The sequence below is a fragment of the Zalophus californianus genome, chromosome 10, assembly GCF_009762305.2.
Source record: "Zalophus californianus isolate mZalCal1 chromosome 10, mZalCal1.pri.v2, whole genome shotgun sequence".
NCBI lineage: Eukaryota > Metazoa > Chordata > Mammalia > Carnivora > Otariidae > Zalophus > Zalophus californianus.
In genome coordinates, this window is record NC_045604.1 from 64344625 (window position 1) to 64363169 (window position 18545).

At 47.2% G+C, this 18545-nt stretch overlaps 1 pseudogene; it reads right to left on the minus strand.

Annotated features, from left to right (window-relative positions):
* Positions 1–18265: 18265 nt before the first annotated feature.
* On the minus strand, positions 18266–18400 carry LOC113933808 (annotated as a pseudogene).
* Positions 18401–18545: the final 145 nt, after the last annotated feature.

Below are 18545 nucleotides of genomic sequence, written 5' to 3' on the forward strand. Positions count from 1 at the left end.
ACGTCCCTCATTGGTTTGCAGGCCAGGGTTCTTTTTTAAAAAAAGCTTTCCTAGGCTGCCTCCAGATCCCTTCCTGGATGCCTTTCCCTGTGGAAACCACCGTGCAAAGGTCCATGGTTGCCCAGAGGCCCGTTTGTGCCATTCTTCATGTCAGGCTGAGGACTTGTTCCAGAGGGAATCCAGTGATGCCTGAAGAGCCCGACTGATTGATTGTATGGTCAGGTTTTTCATTTCTTAAAAATGTACTAAAGGGAGATGCTATCAATCAGCTGATGTAAATCATTTTTTTAAAAGAACTATTGCCCACTCTTGCGCTATGAGGAAGAAGAGTTCCTTCACATCCCCCCAGAGATCCAGGGGTGCGCTCTCAAGGCAGGACCTGGCGATAGCTGAACCCCCCAGCCATGTTGAGTATCTTTGTCTTAGACTATAGACGTCGAGATGAATGCTGTCAGAGTAGCATAAATGATGCTTTTGTAAAAAATATTTTATCAACTAACTACACAGAGGAACTGTATAATAAAATCCTGGCTCTTTGGGAGCCTGGGTGGCTCAGTTGGTTAAGCAACTGCCTTCGGCTCAGGTCATGATCCTGGAGTCCCGGGATCGAGTCCCACATCGGGCTCCCTGCTCGGCGGGGAGTCTGCTTCTCCCTCTGACCCTCTTCCCTCTCATGCTCTCTATCTCTCATTCTCCCTCTCTAATAAATAAATAAAATCTTTAAAAAAAAAAAAAAAAAAAAAAAAAATAAAATCCTGGCTCTTTTGCTCCTTATCGTGTGCTGTGTGGTACAAAATATTTTGTTTTATCTCCTTTCTTGCGGCTGATACTTATAAAGCCAGCAATGATTTTTATCTGACATTCAGAAATATCAGTGTAAGAGCCTCTAAGCCCTGTAAAGAACATTACTGTTTCTCCTCATTCTTTTCTCCAATACTGAGAAGCTCCCAAACACATCCAGTGTCAAGCAATTTGCAGTCGGTGTGCTGTTACTGCATGCGGCTCCCTTCTGTCACCAAATGACAAGAGCAGAACTAAAGTATGTCCCCTTAGTTTTAAATCTGCCTTGAATGGGAAAGAACGGAGGCCAGGCAGGGGGATGGAGACTCATGCAAAAGCCGCAGGGACAGTGCGTGAGAATTACAAAAATCTGACTATTTTTGAAAACTCTGAGAAGGGACTGCCTGTTCCATTTTTACATTATATTGGCATAGGAGCTATCCTCGAGTCAAAGACATTCCAGTTGTGCCGTGAGAAATAGACAAGGGAATTCGAGTGAACTATGGCACCTACGATGTATTTTTCGAGATGGAAACTGCAGGCCAGTCTATTCCAGGAAGCCATGAATAAATCTGGAGGAAAAGGAGCCGGGAACAACGTGGGCTGGGCTGCTGGGGAAGCCACGGGTGGTTGCGAGGTTTCCGGAGTGCCCTGAGGTTCACCGCGCAGCCTCCTCTGCAGAATGTGGAGAGACCTTCTGGGACTGTTTAGGAACTAAGGAGAAACCCACGGCCGGAAGGTGCTCCGTGCTGTACGGTCGGTGATAATCAGGGTGCAGCGCTTTGATTTCTAGCAGATAGGATACAGAGAGAAAACCGTGCCTGCTTGGGATGGCTGGCAAGCTCCTCGGCTTAGAGACTTTGGGCATGATTCAGCCATCTGATGAGGAGCTGGGCAGAGGTGGTGGAGAACTGGGCGTGCTCGGGTTAGCCACAGCTGCGAGGTGTTGGCCGACCACGGCGCACGCCTCTGGCTATCACGTGGCGGTGGGAGCATTCCACTTGGCTAGAGCCGTTGCTGTTGCAGTGATCTACTGGTAGCAAGAAATTATGGCTAGGTTGACAGCTGATTGCAGCAAGGACTTCAAATTAATGGACAAAATAAATGATTGCGTAAATAATGCGATTTCTGGACCAAGGCATAGTCATGATTTCTAGGTAAAATAATTTCTCCGTTCTGCTGTGTTTAGTGATTATAGCCAGCCACACATTTAAATGTAACACTAAGGGCTTTATTAACCCCAATTTCCTCCATCAGAAAACAACATATGAGGAATTGAAGAGCTGATTTCTTTTTCATAATAAAAGTGACCATTATGAGTGAGGAACTGATCCAGTGTGAATGCCAGAGGCTCAGGGAGAGGCTGGTGACCATTTGGTTAAAGAAATAAGGTTGATCGTGGATGTAAAAATATGAAATCATCTAATTCACTTCTTGAATGAATAAAAGTGCACTTGGTACAAAACTCAAAAGGTGTAAAGGCTCTTAGAATAAAAATGAATTCTTCTTTATAAACGTGTCCCTCAACCACTCAGTTCCTGCCCCACCCCCTCCGAGTTCACCAGCTCTCAAGTTCTGTGTAAGCGTGTGGGTGGGGCGCCTACTGTATGCAACTGTATGCGTCACACTTTTCCACTAAACAATAGATCCTGCACACCCAGTTCATAAATATCACAAATACCTACCTCATACACTATCTGCCTCACATTCTGTGGCGCAAATGCACCATGTCTTATTTAACCAGTCCCCTTTTAAGGAATATTGACTTCTTTTCCAATCTTTCAGTAAATCTGAATTCTATTGCAGTGGATGTTCTGGCTTATAGGTAACTAGACCCCAGCTTTGTCGTTACTTTCATTTGCCTGCTGGGTTTTTGGCTCATCCTTTTATTTTCAACATGTTTCAAGCATTTTGGGGGCTGGGGGCTTTCTCTTGTGTACTCAAGTGGTGACTGTGACAGTTCTAGCAATTGCTGTAGGTTCCATTTTAGATACAGAGACACGTGTTACTTAGTACATTGCATAGAAGGGTTCTGAGCTAGTTTCTCAGATGGGAAGTTGCCTAGTGGTTGAAATATACACAGTGTGGAATGATGCAATTGGGTGGATTAAGGTAAGGGCAGTGTTAGACTTGGCTCACTTTGATTTGCAGCCCACTAAACCCGAAAGAATGTGGTGCCCAGCCTTCTATAAAAAAACGAATGGTGTATGTGTTGATAGGTATTGTGTCAATCCAGCTCTGCTCTGGGTTTGTCAAGCACAGACTTCTGTTTTCTAAATATTTAGGGCAAATGCAAATCAAACTGAATTTTGCCAATGATATTTTTCCTTTGTTTTGAAAACTTTATAGATTTTTTTATAACCATTGAAACCCATACAAATTTTTCATAAGTAGAATTTTCAGGAAGCTTTTTCCCCTTTTTATACAACTCTAGTGAAGAAACAAGTAACATATTAAGGAAATAGTAAAGTGCAATTTTGCACAGTGTATATTCTCTTAAATACGAATGCCTGACTCAAGATGGGATCTTTGTTGTTTCAAGTAACAGAAAGCTCAACCCCTAAAGAATTAATTGGCTCCTATACAGAGCAGTCCAAGAGTAGACCTAGCTTAGGCACAGCCCTGTCCAGGGCACACAGGTCACCATGAGTACCTAAGGCTTGGTTCTGTTTCTTTGGGTTGGCCCCACCTTCAGACAAGCTCTTCCCTCATATTCTCAAGAGGGCTGATGGCAGTTCCAGAACTTTCTCTTGAGAGGGTGTATGGCCAAGAAACAGTGTTTCTATCCTTAGTCATGGGTTGGTGTGGTGAGAGTGAGTCACTCACATTACTGCAAACAATTTAAATTTCAATATTAGCCCATTAGAAAACCAGCTTTATGGATGTCGTTCACACGCCATGGAATTCGCCCTTATGAAGTGTACAATTCAGTGGCTTTCGGCATATTCACAGAATTGTTGTTCTGATTACCTGACATTGTCATCCTCCCAGAAAGAACCCCATGCCTGTTAGCGTTCCCCTGGTGTCCCTTCCCCCTTCAACCAGTAATCTGCTTCCTGCCTTTACGGATTTGCCTCTTTTGGAGATCTCATATAGAAGGAATCCTACCATATGTGGCCTTTTGTCTCTGGCTTCTTTTACTTGGTGTGATGTTTTCAAGGTCCAACCCCATTGTAACCTGTGTCAGCTTCATTTCTTCTGTGGTGAATAACATTCCATGGTGCGGATGTGGCCCGTTTTCTCGGTGCGTTGGTCAGTTGGTGTGTGCGTGTGGGTCGTGCCCATTCTCTGGCTGCCGCGAGAGAGGCTGCTGTGAACAGGGGTGACCTGAGCCCGTTTTACAAAGTGCCTTCAGCACAGCTACTGGGGGGGATTTCTCACTGGCTGCCTTCCCCCTGCACCCCAGTTGCCCCCGGGGTTTTGTCCCCATGCAACCATGTCAGGGAAGTGCCATCGGCAGAGACGACCAAGGCTGCTGGGGAGCATCTGTCCCCATGATCAGCCTGAGTTGGTGTGGGATGTGCCGAGTTTGAGATGTCCATCGGACATCCAAGTGGAGACTTATAGAAGACAGCTGGACCAAGGGGTCTGGAGGGCTGGCGGGAGTCAGGGAGTCTGGCAGCCCTTAGGAAATGGAGACCAGTCAGAGCCTTGAGCCTAGATACACACACCGATGTGGGGGTGGCGAGTAGACATGAGGACTGAGGGCTGGCCCCGGGTGCTGGGAGGGGACTGGGAGGTAGTCACCAGGGAGGCGGGGAGCGGGGGGTGTGCAGCTGAGTGGGACTGCTGTCTGCAGCAAGGGCTGACCAGCCGGGCCGTGGTGCACGGTGCTGGGCCGCAGGTGGGAGCCCATAATCGGGGCATCACTGTGAGGGGGTAACGAGCAGATGGGGAGGTGATAGGAGCTAACCCTTCATGAGGTAAAGAGTTGCTGCCTGAAAAGGATAAATCAAGAAATGGCAGGAATAGTAGCGTCAGCACATTCAGAAAAACGGAGGCAGACACCTCAAGATGTTCCAAATGGTTCCCCCAGAGGAGAGGGCGCAGGTGGGCAGTGCAGGGGTGCGACCTGGGACTCTAAGAGACGCCTTTGGGTACTCTGTGCCCGGCACCCTGGTGGACAGGGGAGGGAGGGGTTTCTTCCATAATGAAAACATAAAGGACAAAAAAAAGTGGGCATTTGTGCACACCCTCCCCCCCCGCACTCCTCTACCACACCCCTACACACCAGCCCACACTCCACACACCAGCCTCCCCACCCCCCACACCACACATGCGGCACACACTCCCACATACGTGCACCACATACACACACCAGCCCCAACACACATACACACATCCCACATCCGCCACACATACTACACACCATACACCACAAAACCCCCACACCATACCCCCCCACACACACCACACAGACACACCACACACACATGCTACCCCCACCCTACCCCCCACACACCCCACACACACCCCCCACCACACCCAGACATGTACATGCATGGTGGTTTCTGAATGGTGTTTTGTGGGGGGTGAAGGCAAAGAGAGCCCTGCTGCGGTTGTGGGGCTGGCAGGGGAGCCCCCCCAAGGGCCCCTGGTTTCATGACATCCTACATGCTCTGCTAGGACATTTCACTTTCTTCACTAAGCTCTTCTCTGGCTCCATGAGAGAAAACCAGAGCCTGGGCGGGGCGGGGAACAACACAGGCTCCTGCAGCGAAGAGAGGGAAGGAGGTAACTCCTTCAGAAATCTCTTTCTCCCAGGTTCTAGCCCTCTGCTGACTCCCTTCTGCTGGGGTTCCGTAGGGAGAACAGGGTGACACCTCCCCACCCATCCCCACCACCTCGTAACCTCCCCAGCATGTCACCCACTGCGCCACCCAGGCTTGCGAAAGACCGGGTGGCCTTTCTACTTTGGAAACCGGGAACTCTCAGGAGACCGGCAGAAACGCACGTGGAAAATGGCTGCCATCACCTCGTCTGAGGAAAGAAAGGATGTGGGGAGGCTGCATGGGGTGGACGGGCGCCAAGGCTCTGTGGTGACACGATGGGGAGCTCTTTTGCTTATTTTCTGTGGCTTTTGCTCCAAATGAGACGTTTTGGCTCTCACAGGGAAGTATGTGACACACCCCAGCCTTCATCATGGCGGCTCCCGGGGGGCGGGGGGTCCAGAGGTTTCCCTGGTTTGAGGAAGGGACTTTGGGCATAGTGACACCCCCGAACCAGAAAGAACCAGAAAGAAAAGAGAAAGGGAACCGCCCCCCGGGCTGAATGTCTGCGTCCCCGCCAGCTCATAGGTTGGGGCCGGAGCCCCCCGCCCCGCCGTGTGAAGGCGCCAGGAGGCAGGGCCTTCGGGAGATGAGTGGTCAGCAGGTGGCGCCCTCAGGACACAGCGGTGCCCCGACAGGAAGTGACAGGAAGATCCACCACGTGAGGAGGACATGAGGAGAGGTTGGCAGTCTGCAACCAGGAAGAGGGTCTCACCAGAAGCTGGCGGCGCTGTCGCCCCAGTGTGGCACCTCCAGCTTCCAGACCGTTCCCAGACCCTGGGACGTCATGCTTCCAGTATGCTGTTTAAGCCCCCCGCTCTGGGGTGGTTGGTTATGGCGGCCCAGACGGGGACAGGGACCAGGCAACAGGAGGTCCAGTGAGCTGAGAGGAAAGGAAATGATTTAAAAGGCAGGTGCGATGGGGATAGGGCCAACACACGTGTGTGTGCTGTGCGTGGGCGTCTGTATGGTAGGGGGTGGGGGCGTGTGGTGTGTGTGTATATGTATAGGGCTTCGCAGGAAGAGAGGAGGCTGGCCCAAGACCTGGGTTTGGGGTTCTTTTGTGGACTGATACAGTGACTTAATGTGTTAGTTTGCCGGGGCTGCCATAACAGATTGCCACAAACCTGATGGCCGGAAATCGCAGAGGTGTATTCTCTCACAGTTCCGGAGACCTGAAATCCAAACTCAAGGTGTCGCCAGGGCCATGCTTCCTCCAAAGGCTCTAGTAGGCTCCTGCCTGCCTCTTCCAGCATCTGGTGGCCCCAGGAGCTCCTCGGCTTGTGGCAGCACTGCCCCAGGGTCTGTCCGTGCCTTCCGGGGGCCTGTCCCCCAGGTTTCCTTGTGTGGGTGGGTCCCAGATCTCCCCTTCACTTCTAAGGACATCTGTCATTGGATTCAGGGCTCCCCCCAAGGCCAAGATGGTCTCATCTCCAGGTCCTTAACTTAATTACACCTGCAAAAACCCTATTTCCGAATCGGGTCACGTGCACAGACAGGGGCACGTGAGGACTTGGACATGTCTCTTTGGGTGCACAGTTCACCCCATTACAATTATTTACATGGTTTTGACTTAGATACAGGGTGTTCTCTAGAGGAAGAGTTTCTCAGGAGAAAAATTTAAAGTTCTCTTTTGGTTTTTGTTTTGCTTTGCAAAAAATAAATAAATCAAATGAATGGGTCCATAAGAATATATTAAAAAACTGGAGTGTGACAGAAAAAACAGGACAATTAAGAATCTGAAAGTGAGTACAAGTCTACGATGGAAGTTAGGGTACATTTCCCTGTGATCTCACTGGGTTCTGGGATGATGCGCAGCAGGCGTGTTGCAGGGAAACAAATATGATGATGACATTTTCAGGAATCCCTGTGCTGAGTGATGTTCTAGTTGCATATTTGACTCAAATGAATGATTATCCCATCTGTTCATCGATCGAACAAACTCTGAACCCTAAAAGACAGAGTCCTGTGAGGGGAACCAACTGGAACATGGCTGAATGGTGTCCCGGGAGAGTTCATGGTCTGATAGGTCCCAGGAACCCACACAGGTCAGCCATGTGGATTTGGGGAAGAAGACAGTGCATCCCATTGGAGGGATCAGCGAAGGGCTTCCTGGAGGAGGTGGCTTTGGGGCTGGGCATTATAGGAGGGAGGACTGAATACGTGGTCATGGAAGGAAGGTCATTCTGGGCAAAGGCAAAAACAGAGATTTGATTGAAGATGTTGTAGCGTGTGTGGGGAATTCAGTTCGGTGGGACGTTAGAGTCTGTGGGAGGACGTAGAGAGCGCAAGACCCTCATGGAGGGTCTCCAAGACCACTTAAAGGAATCTGTTGTGCAGATGCATCCTTCTCAGGAGGGCAGTTTGAGAGTCTGCAGGGGCGGATATTGTTGGAAAGAGCTCCTCCAAAGGGAGCACCCCTCCGGCCCAGGGTCTGAGGTCCCGGACAGTGGGAACCATTCCAACTCTGGGCAGGGGTGATTCTGTGCAGCTACTTGTCAGACTGGAGTGGGTGAGACCAGAGGCAGAGTCCCACAGGGACACATGAGCTCCTCACCCAGCCTGCCAGCCTGCCAAATCCTACCTTCTAGACGTGGTCCGCCAACAGGGCTGAATCTTGGGGACGTTGTGCTAAGTGAACTAGCAGTCACAGGAAGACAAATGCCACTTATAGGAGGGACCTGAAGGGGGAAAGCCCAGAGACAGAAAGAAGAATGGTGGTTGCCAGGGGCGGGTGGAAGGGAAATGGGGACGTGGTGTTCAATGGGGTCAGAGTTTCATTTTGGGAAGGTGAAAAGATCCTAGAGATGGATGGTGGTGATGGTTGCATAAGAGTGTGAATGTATTGAATCCCTAGGAACCGTACACTTAAACATGGCTAAGCTGGTAAATCTTATGTTATTTGAGTTTAATCATGATTAAAAAAATATAGACCTATATATAGATTCCAAAAGAGCCCAGAACATGGCCAGCACGGACCATGTCCATGGTCACCAGGCTGAGCCAGGCTGCTTTTAGCTCTCATGTGCACTATTATAATGGCATCTACCTGGTCTCTGCTTCCATCCTGGCCCCCATCTCTCTATTCTAAGCATCATCTGCTCAAAAACCTCTAAGTGGCTCTTTATCTCACGTGGAGTAAAAGCCGAAGCCTTTACATGGCTCACACGGCCCTGCTGGTGGCCCTCTGAAGACGCCTCTTGCTATTCTCTTCCTCTGCAGACAGTGACTTCTTGACTTTGTGGCTCCCCAAACAGGCCAGCACACTCCTGCCTCAGGGTCTTTGTTCCTGCCATTCCCTGGGCCTGAAGTGCTCTTCCCAGAGCTGCATGCCTTGCCCCATCGCTTTCTTCAGGTTTCAGCTCAAATTTCACTGTAGGAAGGGCCTTCCCCAACTACCCTCTAAGATAATAACACCCTGCCCCTCCCCACACCATCTGTCCTCCTCACCCACACTTACCAACCCCGCCATATTTGTTTATTCATTGATTCTCATTTGGTCACCCCCACTAAAATGTAAGTTCCAGGAGGGCAGGTCTTCTTCTGTTTGGTTTGCTCTCGTATTCCTAACACCCAGAACGGTGCCTTGCTTATCTTAAGCGTGGAATGAATAAATAAATAATAAATAATTATGAGTGTGTTGAGATTTCTCACTTCTTAGGCAGTGAATCAATCAGGGGAACAGAACCCACTCAGGGTGCTGAATGATGGTCTTGCAAAATCGCTGGAAGGATGGGGGTGCCGAGGGAAGGGAGAGCCATCACCAGCCGTTGGCCCTCACTAGCTGACAGAGAAATAGGAAGTTTCAGAGCCCATGGGACCCATTGCCAGTGTCACAAGGCTCAAATTCCCTGGGAAAGGAGGCCCTCGTGAAAGTCCTGGGCACCACGTTTGCTCCTAAAGGGGGAGCCACATGATGGCTTGTATCTCCTCCATCTTCTAGATGTCACCTGAGTGCTCTGGTTGGGGCGATTGGTTGGTATTCTGGGAAATGTAGTTCCCAGGCTGAGCTGACGTCCCATTGAAGGCAGGGAATGTCTACCCTCTTTGCTCTTTCTGCTTTATTCTCTTTAGTGAAAGCGTTATTTCATGTATTGCAGTCTGTCAGACTTTGTTGTTCCCTGTGGTAGGAATGTTCTGCCTCAGATTTTTCAGAAGGTAATGATTCTAAGCTAGAATTTATGGAGCTATCTAGGTCCAGCACTGTACAAAGCCCCTCATATAAATTACCTAATTTAGCCCTCGTGAGGTAGGCATTATTATTCACCCTCATTTTATAGGTGAGAAAAGAGGAAATGGAGGCTGAGTAACTTGTGCAAAGTTGCATAGTGAGAATTTGACATTGGAGTTTGGGTTTTTAACCCTTAGATTACACTGCCCTACACAGAATGTAAACACCAGTCTTGGGGATCGCTGCTACATGAAGGTGCACAAGGAGGAGAGGGTTTTGTAAGTCTAGGTGAATTTGTCAATAACATAAAAAGAAAGATTAGCTGAATGTAGTGCTTGGGAGTCTGAAAACACAAGCCATGCTCAAGAAGCATGTCCCGTGGGCTCAAGGAGTCCCAGAATAACATCGTCCCGTGCTCACTGCAGCAAAGAAAGAAGTAAGTAGAGAAAAACATGATTTGTGATTTGGAATTCTAATCCTCTCTGTGCCATTTTAGCTTCTTTTTTGGTGTTGGGCATATCGTTCAGCCTCCTTGTGTTTTGGACACCTCATCAGTGTAAACAAAATAACTATGCTAAAGCTTCCCTGTAGAAGAATAAGGGGAGGGGGTTCTACTCACTCACTATAAATTACTCTGAAAATCCACCTGTTACAGAGTAACGTCCTATGCAGGCGTAGAATTGGACATTGGACTAGAGGATCATCCAGGTGTCATTTAAAATTCATCAGGGATGGGCTTGCCTCCAGGAAGAAAATTACACAGTCTGCTAGATTTTGCAGTCATTATATTTACCTTGAAAGCTTGCCTACACTTTCTTAACTTTAAATCCATCACTTTTAATTTTAATCTCCTCAGACGAGTATGTGGTCCTGTCTTTATTTTCACCTCTAGAAATGGACTCACTGAAAACGGTCTTGTTTTACAGCCATAGTTATTTTTAGACTTTATACATATTCTAGTTGCTTCGGTCTTCACCGTTAAGTGATTTCTCCTAGATTCTTTGATTACTTGTGGTCAAACACTACATTCGTCTTTTGGGCTATAAGGCATTCAGAACACAATGTGGTGTTTTACGTCAAATTTGAAGTGAGCTATTTCCCAGGAAAAGCAAAGCACTCGAATACCGATACACATTCACTTCCACCATAAATGTGTATTAGGAGCCACACCCGGCACTGTCCTGAATGTTAGGGACATAAACATTAAGGACATGGCCAGTGGCCTCGAGGAGCTCACACAGTGGGTATGGTGCCCATAATTTTGAACCCTTAAATGCCTGTCTCAGATCTTAAGTTGGACAGTCTTAGCAACCATCTTTCACTCCAGCATTGCATCGTGGCTGGAGAACTCCAGGGTTGCTGGGGGAAAGGGCAAATGGAAGCAGACCATGGACAGCTCCTGCCTGGCAATGCTGCCATGCAGCTGTGTGCTTGAAGTGGGATGTTGAGGGATGGGGGGAAGTTAAGACCACAGTACCAGAGGATCTGTAGAGAATGCCGTGGTTAAGGTGGACTCATTGGGAAAAGCTTCCTCTGCCCAAGTGGGCCTGTTTTACTGTAGCAAAAGTTTATTTTTAATTTTGAGCCAAATCTCTCTCACTTGTCTTTTAGGGAAAACTGCTTTCTAATTGTCGACCATTCTGAGTCTGGGGTTCAAAATCCACCTCCTTGATGTCGGAAGTTTGATGCTTTTGGCTTGCTTTGTGCTTTTTGTTTTCTCACACTTCTGAGACTCTGCATTTTCACACATTCTCTCACTTTCTTCAGGAGTGCTGGCAACACCTCTCAATTTAGCACAGCTCTGCATTTCATGTGTTGCTGTTTATTCCTCCTTAAAGATCATTTGTTAAGATGATGACTAAGGCCAGAGCCAACACTTGGTCCCAGGCCTCCCTCCCTCCCAGGACTGGGGGCCACACATCACAATTTGTGGCCTTGGGCCTTGGATTGTGCTTTTGGGGGGGGATGGGAAGGGCAGAGGGAGAGAGAGAATCTCAAGCAGACTCCACGCTTGGCTTGGAGCCTGACATGGGGCTCGATCTCATGACCCTGAGATCATGACCTGAGCTGAAATCAAGAGCCCATCATTCAACCGACTGAGCCACCCAGGAGCCTTGGGTTGTGCTTTCAATCCACATGCCCGTGTTCATCTGAGAGATGAGATTTTTAAGATTCACTACAGGAAAAGCTTTGCCAAAATAAATATCTGGCATTTCTAGTGGGCTTTCTTCACCTACCAAATAAGTGAAAGTCTCCAAAGACAACCTCGTACTCAAGCCACGACTTCTGTTCTCTGACATCTGGGTATTTGTTGCCCTTCTTCTGAACCTCCTTCTCGCTGGACGGAGTTTTTCTTTCTCTTTGTAGGAGTTTGTGCTTCTGGGCTGGTAATGAAGTTGGTTCTATGGAGACCAGCTGAACCAAAGCTCTACAGGATTTCTTCCACTTGGAATAAAAGCCTCTGGCAGGAAACAAACTGAGGGTTGCTGGAGTGGGGGTGGGGTGGGAGGGATGGGGTGGCTGGGTGATAAATATTGGGGAGGGTAAGTGCTATGGTGAGCGCTGTGAATTGTGCAAGACTATTGAATCACAGATCTGTACTTCTGAAACAAATAATGCAATATATGTTAAGAAAAAAAAGAAGATAGCAGGAGGGGAAGAAAAAAAGGGGGGAAATCTAAGGGGGAGATGAACCAAGAGAGATGATGGGACTCTGAAAAACAAACTGAGGGTTCTAAAGAGGGGGGGGTGGGGGATGGGTTAGCCTGGTGATGGGTATTAAAGAGGGCATGTTCTGCGTGGAGCACTGGGTGTTATGCACAAACAATGAATCATGGAACACTACATCAAAAACTAATGATGTAATCTATGGTGATTAACAGAACAATAAAAAAATTTAAAGAAGAAAAAATAAATAAAAATGTTAAAAAAAACAGCACAAAAAAAAAGCCTCTGGTTTTTATTATTGCTTCTTTAGTTGCTTGTGACTCAGTCCTCAGTGGCAGGGGTTTGGAAAAGCTCTCCAGAAGGACCTAGCACACAGTAGGCATTCAGTGATGGTCAGTTTTATTCATGCACTCTGGGCAGCCCGGCTGTCGGCATTTTACCCTGCTACCTGCTGTCACATGGAGAGTCGGATTAGCCAGCGAGGCTTCAGCTGGGGTTTCTCCGGGCACATCGTTCTTCTCCTGGGATTTGGTTTCTTCATTCTTAATGTGGGAGTGAGAGGGCTGCCTCCCTCACAGGTGGCTGCTAGGAATTATAAACCAATAAAGTGATTGCTTAGCATATGGCTGAATGTCAAGGGCAATATAAATGCTTAATCTCATTTATTTAGTAGTAGTTGGGTGGCCACGTGAATGTTGCTGTGGAAACCATAACTCCTGAATTCCCTGACACTTGTCTGTGTTGTTGTTTTTAAAAGAGGCTTTAAATGTAAATCCTGTGATTTAAAAATATATATATTAGAAAAGTAACAAGAAGGATCACGGCTTGATCTCAATCACAGCCTTTTTATAGAAACAGTGTGAGCTGCCACTGTCCCCCCACCCAGGAGTGTTTGTCATCCAGTTACTCTCACTGGGTCCCTCTTTTTGTGCAGGGTCATGTCTCCCATCCATTCACCCACCCATTCACCCAGCCACCCATCCACTGCCCCCCACCAGCCCCCAACTCATCCACTCACCCACCCACCCATCTATCCATCCACTCACCCACCCATTCTTACACCCATCCACACACCCATACACTGCCCCCACCCACACACTCCCTTACCCATACACCTACCCATTCATCCATCCATCCACCCACCCACACATTCATCCACCTATCCATGCACCCATACACTCCCCGTACCCACACATCTCCTCACCCATACACTTATCCATCCATCCACTCACCCACCCATCCACCCACCCATCCACCTATTCATCTATCCATTCACCCACCCACCCACTCATCCATCCACCCATCCACCCACCCACCCACTCACACACCCATCCATCCACCCATCCGCCCATCCATCCACCCACCCACCCATCCATCCATCCATCTACCCCACACACACACCCTTACCCATACACCTACCCATCCATCCATCCATCCATCCATCCATCCATCCATCCATCCATCCAAACTGCATTTCCAGTTCATGAGCTGGAAACGAGCCCAAGCATGAGTAACTCAGAACTAGTGGTTTTGCAGGGAAGGCACAGCACTGAGAGGATGTCCGGGGTGATGGGGATAAGCAAGAGCAGAATTTGTGCAGCTGGTGCAACCAGAGGCAGAGGCAACAAAAAGAGTGGTTGCTAATGCGAGAGTGGAGGCGTCAGCAGTTCAGAGGAGGACCAGAGGCTCCTCATGCTGGTACCTAGGGCTACGGCAACACACAGCTGGGAGACATCCATTGAGGGTGTGGGCAATGACAACACTGCTTAGAAACATTGGTCCTGATTTTAAGTCCTCATTGGAGGAACTCCTAGAATCCCACACCTCCTGTAAGTTGCTCTCTTCTGCAAACAGGGTCTTCATGTGGCTCCCCTCTCTCCATCACGGTCTTTAAAGCTCTTCCCTGGGCTATATGTGCCCCTCTGCCCATCGCCCCCTGTGGCTGGCTGGTGGCTCCCGGTCACTCCTGCACCTGCCGGTGCTCACATGGCTTAGGTGCAGACAGCCCACCCCCGTCTCCTCTGAGACCTTGCTCTGACGGTCCTTACTGAGATCATAATACCACAATTTTTTTTTAAAATGCAGATTTCCAGTTTGGTTTCTGACCCCTCAGTTCCCACCAGAAGTCAGCTAGTGTCTCCTGATGCTCCTCCCAGTGTTAGGGTCCACCCTGGCTGACTGACGATGCCCGCTGTGCAGGGGCTCCTGAAGTGGCACATGGTGACCCCTCTTTCTGGGGATTCTGCTTCAGAGGGTCGTTGTGGCTGGATTTCTTCGAAATCTAACACACCACCTTCCTCCCATGTGCCTTGGGTTGGAAACACTATTGCCACGTTTTTCTTATCCCACTCACTGGCCTGCAAACCAGCCTCGACATGGCCACCTTCCTCCTCAGGTCCGTTTAATCTCTAAGCTGAGCTGGCCCAGTGCTGATGGCCCGGAATGGATTCCTCATTTCCATCCCGTATGCCTCTTCCACCACTTTTAAAAACAGCTTTCTTGAGATAGATTTTACCTATAATACAAGTCATCCAGCTTGGATGGCTTAGTCAGTTAAGTGTCCAAGTCTTGATTTCGGCTCAGGTGATCATCTCAGGGTCATGAGCTCGAGCCCTGTGTCAGGCTCCGCACTGGGAGCCTGCCGAAGATTCTATCTCTCCCTCTGCTCCTTCCCCCATCACGGGCTATAAATAGATAAATTAAATAAATAAATATTTAAAAAGAAAAACTCATCCTACTCACGCACACTTTTGTTTTTGTTTTTGTAGATGTTCAGCTGTGGCCACCACCATACAGCAGTCTCTATCACCCTGTGAGGTCCCTCAGGCCAGCTAATCCCCGTCCCTCCCTGATCCCCAGGCAACCGCAGATCTGCTTTCTATCTCCACCATTTGACTTTTCTGTGCATTTCACCTAGAAGCAATCCTACAGTGTGTGGTCTCTCAGGTGTGGTTTCTTTCACTCGGCCTGTCCATCCCTTCCTTCGCAAGCCGCTGCCACTTAGGTTCTCTCCATGTTGGGGCTATTATGAATAATGCTGCTATGAGCAAGTCTGCTATGTGCAAGCTTTTGTGTGGACATACACACGTTTTTTCATTTTTGGTTTTTTCTCTTGGATAGATACTTAGGAGTAGAATTAATGGGTAGGACAGTAATTTCCTATTGAACTTTTTGAGAAATTGCCAAACTGTTTTCCAAAGTGGCCACATCATCTAACATTCCCACCAGCAATGCCCAGGAGCCCCCATTTCTCCATATTCTCCATGATCGTTGCTGTTGTGTCTTTTTGATGTCAGCTGTTCCAGTAGTACCTCATTGTGGCTTTTAATCTTCATTTCCACGATGACTAATGCTGTTGAGCATGGTTTCATGAGCTTATTAAGCTATTTGTCCACTTTTTTGGGTGAAATACGTGTTCACATCTTTTGCTTGGGGATTAGGTTATTTTCTGGTTATCAAATTAGAACATCTCCCATTGCTTTTTACCTCCTAATAGGTACATCTATTTGGAGAAATGGCGCCCTTGTGACTTCGCTGTTCCTTGTCTGATGTCTGTTCTACCTTTTCCTAATCCCTGTTCCATCTTGCCCCGCCCTGTCAAAGGCTCTTTCCCCAGGGGTCCCTCGCTGCCCCCTCCAGTGGGAGTAGCCCACCCTTCTCCGACCTCCCCTGACTCTGTTTCCTTTGTTGTGCTGGGCTGTACTTGACCTGCCTGTAAGCGGAATGCTGTTCTAGAAATTTTAAATGACAGTGTTCTCTGGCACCCACATGATGACATTTGGCTCTACCTCTGCCCTTAGTTCATCGGAGCAGTCATCCAACAGATGTGATTTGGTTTTACTTCATGTCCAGGACTGTCACACCGTTCTTATTTCTACTTGTTGCCAACCAGCTGTTCCTGGCTCCTGACTGGGGACCAAAGAAGGCTCTGGTTTTTTCCTGGGCACTCTCCGTTGGCTGGTCCTTGTCTTTGGGCAAGCCGCCTCACCTCTAAAGAGCTCTGAGTTCCCTCTTATAGTTTTAACTCCAAACTTAAGAAGTGGTACAGATAAATGAAGTATGATTAGTTTCTTCTCTTTTTTTGGTTAAGTGCTTGGAAAACCTATTTTATTGTAAACTATTTAATCACCAACATCCTCTACTCATTTCCTTCCCTGGCTTGCTTTGGTTTTGTTTTGTATCCCGGCCTCAACTAAGCATGCAGGCGCGCGCGTGTGTGCGTGTGTGCGTGCGCGCGTGCGCCCGTGTACGTGCCTGAACACGTATGACCAAGGATGTTTGTGGGGCAGCCCTATCCTTTACCTTCTAGCTCCTTGTGATCCCTTTCCTAAAAATCAAAACTTGCTCTGATTTCTTTTCTTATTTTAGTAACCTTTTTCTTATAATAATAACAAAATTACATTTGTCTCTGAAAATAGAATTGGAAACTCCCAGAGAGCTGTTATACTCAATATTTGGATGGATTCTATTCGATTTCCTGGATTCTTTTTTTTTTCTGATTATATACTTCCACTGAGTTATCATTATACTGTACCTACCTAAAGTTTTTAGTTCTAACACATCATCACTGTTTTTCTATTACTTCCATAAAATTCTTCTTTTATGAAAACATTTTTAATGGCTGCATGGTATTTCCTGTCTGAGCACAGTGTAAGTTATTAAACCCATCCTCTACAGATGTATGTGTAGGTTGTTTCTCTTCCTTCATAACTATAAACAGCGACACGTGGGATGCCCTGATCCCTTTTCAAAGCAGGTTACTTCTTGTGATAAGTGGCGGTGTGGTTCATGGCTGTCACATCCATGACGTCCGTGGGCTGAGCACATTGTCTTCCTCTCTGTTTTCAATAACTGGTCTTTTCTTCCCCAGCCTGAAAGCAAAATAAAAATAATGATAAAATATTTATCACTCCAGCCACACAAATTTGGTTCACACCCTTTCTCTTTCTCTAGTTTTATCTATGGTTAACTTGGGACTGAACTCAAACTTGGAGGTTAGCATAAAAAGAATTTATAAGGATAAAATGATTAGTGATTGAAATGATAGTCCAAGAATGGAGAGCCTTCCTTCACTTGCAGGGTAAGAACCGTCCTCTTACACTACAGTGGTGACCAAGCACGCAAATGAAAGTTACCAGCTTGCTGATGACCCTTTGGCAGCCCACACATGATCATATGGTCCCCAGAACACCAGTAGATCAAATGCAAATATTGTGTGCATATTCATCAAGATACCACATGGACAGTGTAAGCTGCTTTAATTACCTTTCAAGGAGAAACTCAATGGCCTCTGGCACATGCAGTCAGCCCACTGGTTCTGCTGGCATGTTTGTGCCCAAACCATTAGGGAAGTGATTTCAAAAGAAAAGTATTAAAGAGGAGTGGAATATGTTATCTGTTGCCCTCTGCTTAGCAATTAGAAGTGGCCAGCCTGATTTTGTTTTTATTTCTTAATTTTTGATTTATTCTTTTAGACTTTCAAAAATACAGTGCCATAATATATTTAGCTATAAAAATTTATGAGCTACTTCTCCCTGAGATTTAAATAATGAGAAAGCTAAATTGCATTTTCTGACAATGTAAAAGTCCCATGAAACATTCCCAAAGAAGTTACGTCCACTTAATAATTAAGCAACAAGGAATATGGAATAAGAATTTCATTCTTAGCCAAGTAATAGACCTTAGTGTTTTTGCACTTTGTACCTGTGGATGTAACAGGGAGATATTGTTTCACCCAAGGGTATCAATGGAATAAATAGATTGGTGTTTAGAGAAGTGCTCAGCTTTTAGAAGCCAGTATGTAGTTTCTTCATTCATAAAATAAGGTGTGTGTGTGTTTTTGAAGTAATGCTGTTAATGTCCTCAACTGTGAAAAGGTAAGAAATCTATATGTTAGATATGTCTATCTATCTATCAGTGAAGGGTCTGGTTGCATCATTAGAACCTTCAGTCCAACAGAAAATATAGTTAAGACTCTTAACACTTGATCTTAGCCAAAAGGCCAAGAAGCAATATATAGTTAGATTCTTCAAAGACTAACTTTTTAGGCTGCTAATTACAGAATAAAAACCCTTGAAACTACAGGAATTTCAAAAACCTAAGGTAGACTTGAAAAAGCCACCATTAAGACTAAAACTGGGGCGTACTTTATATACAAT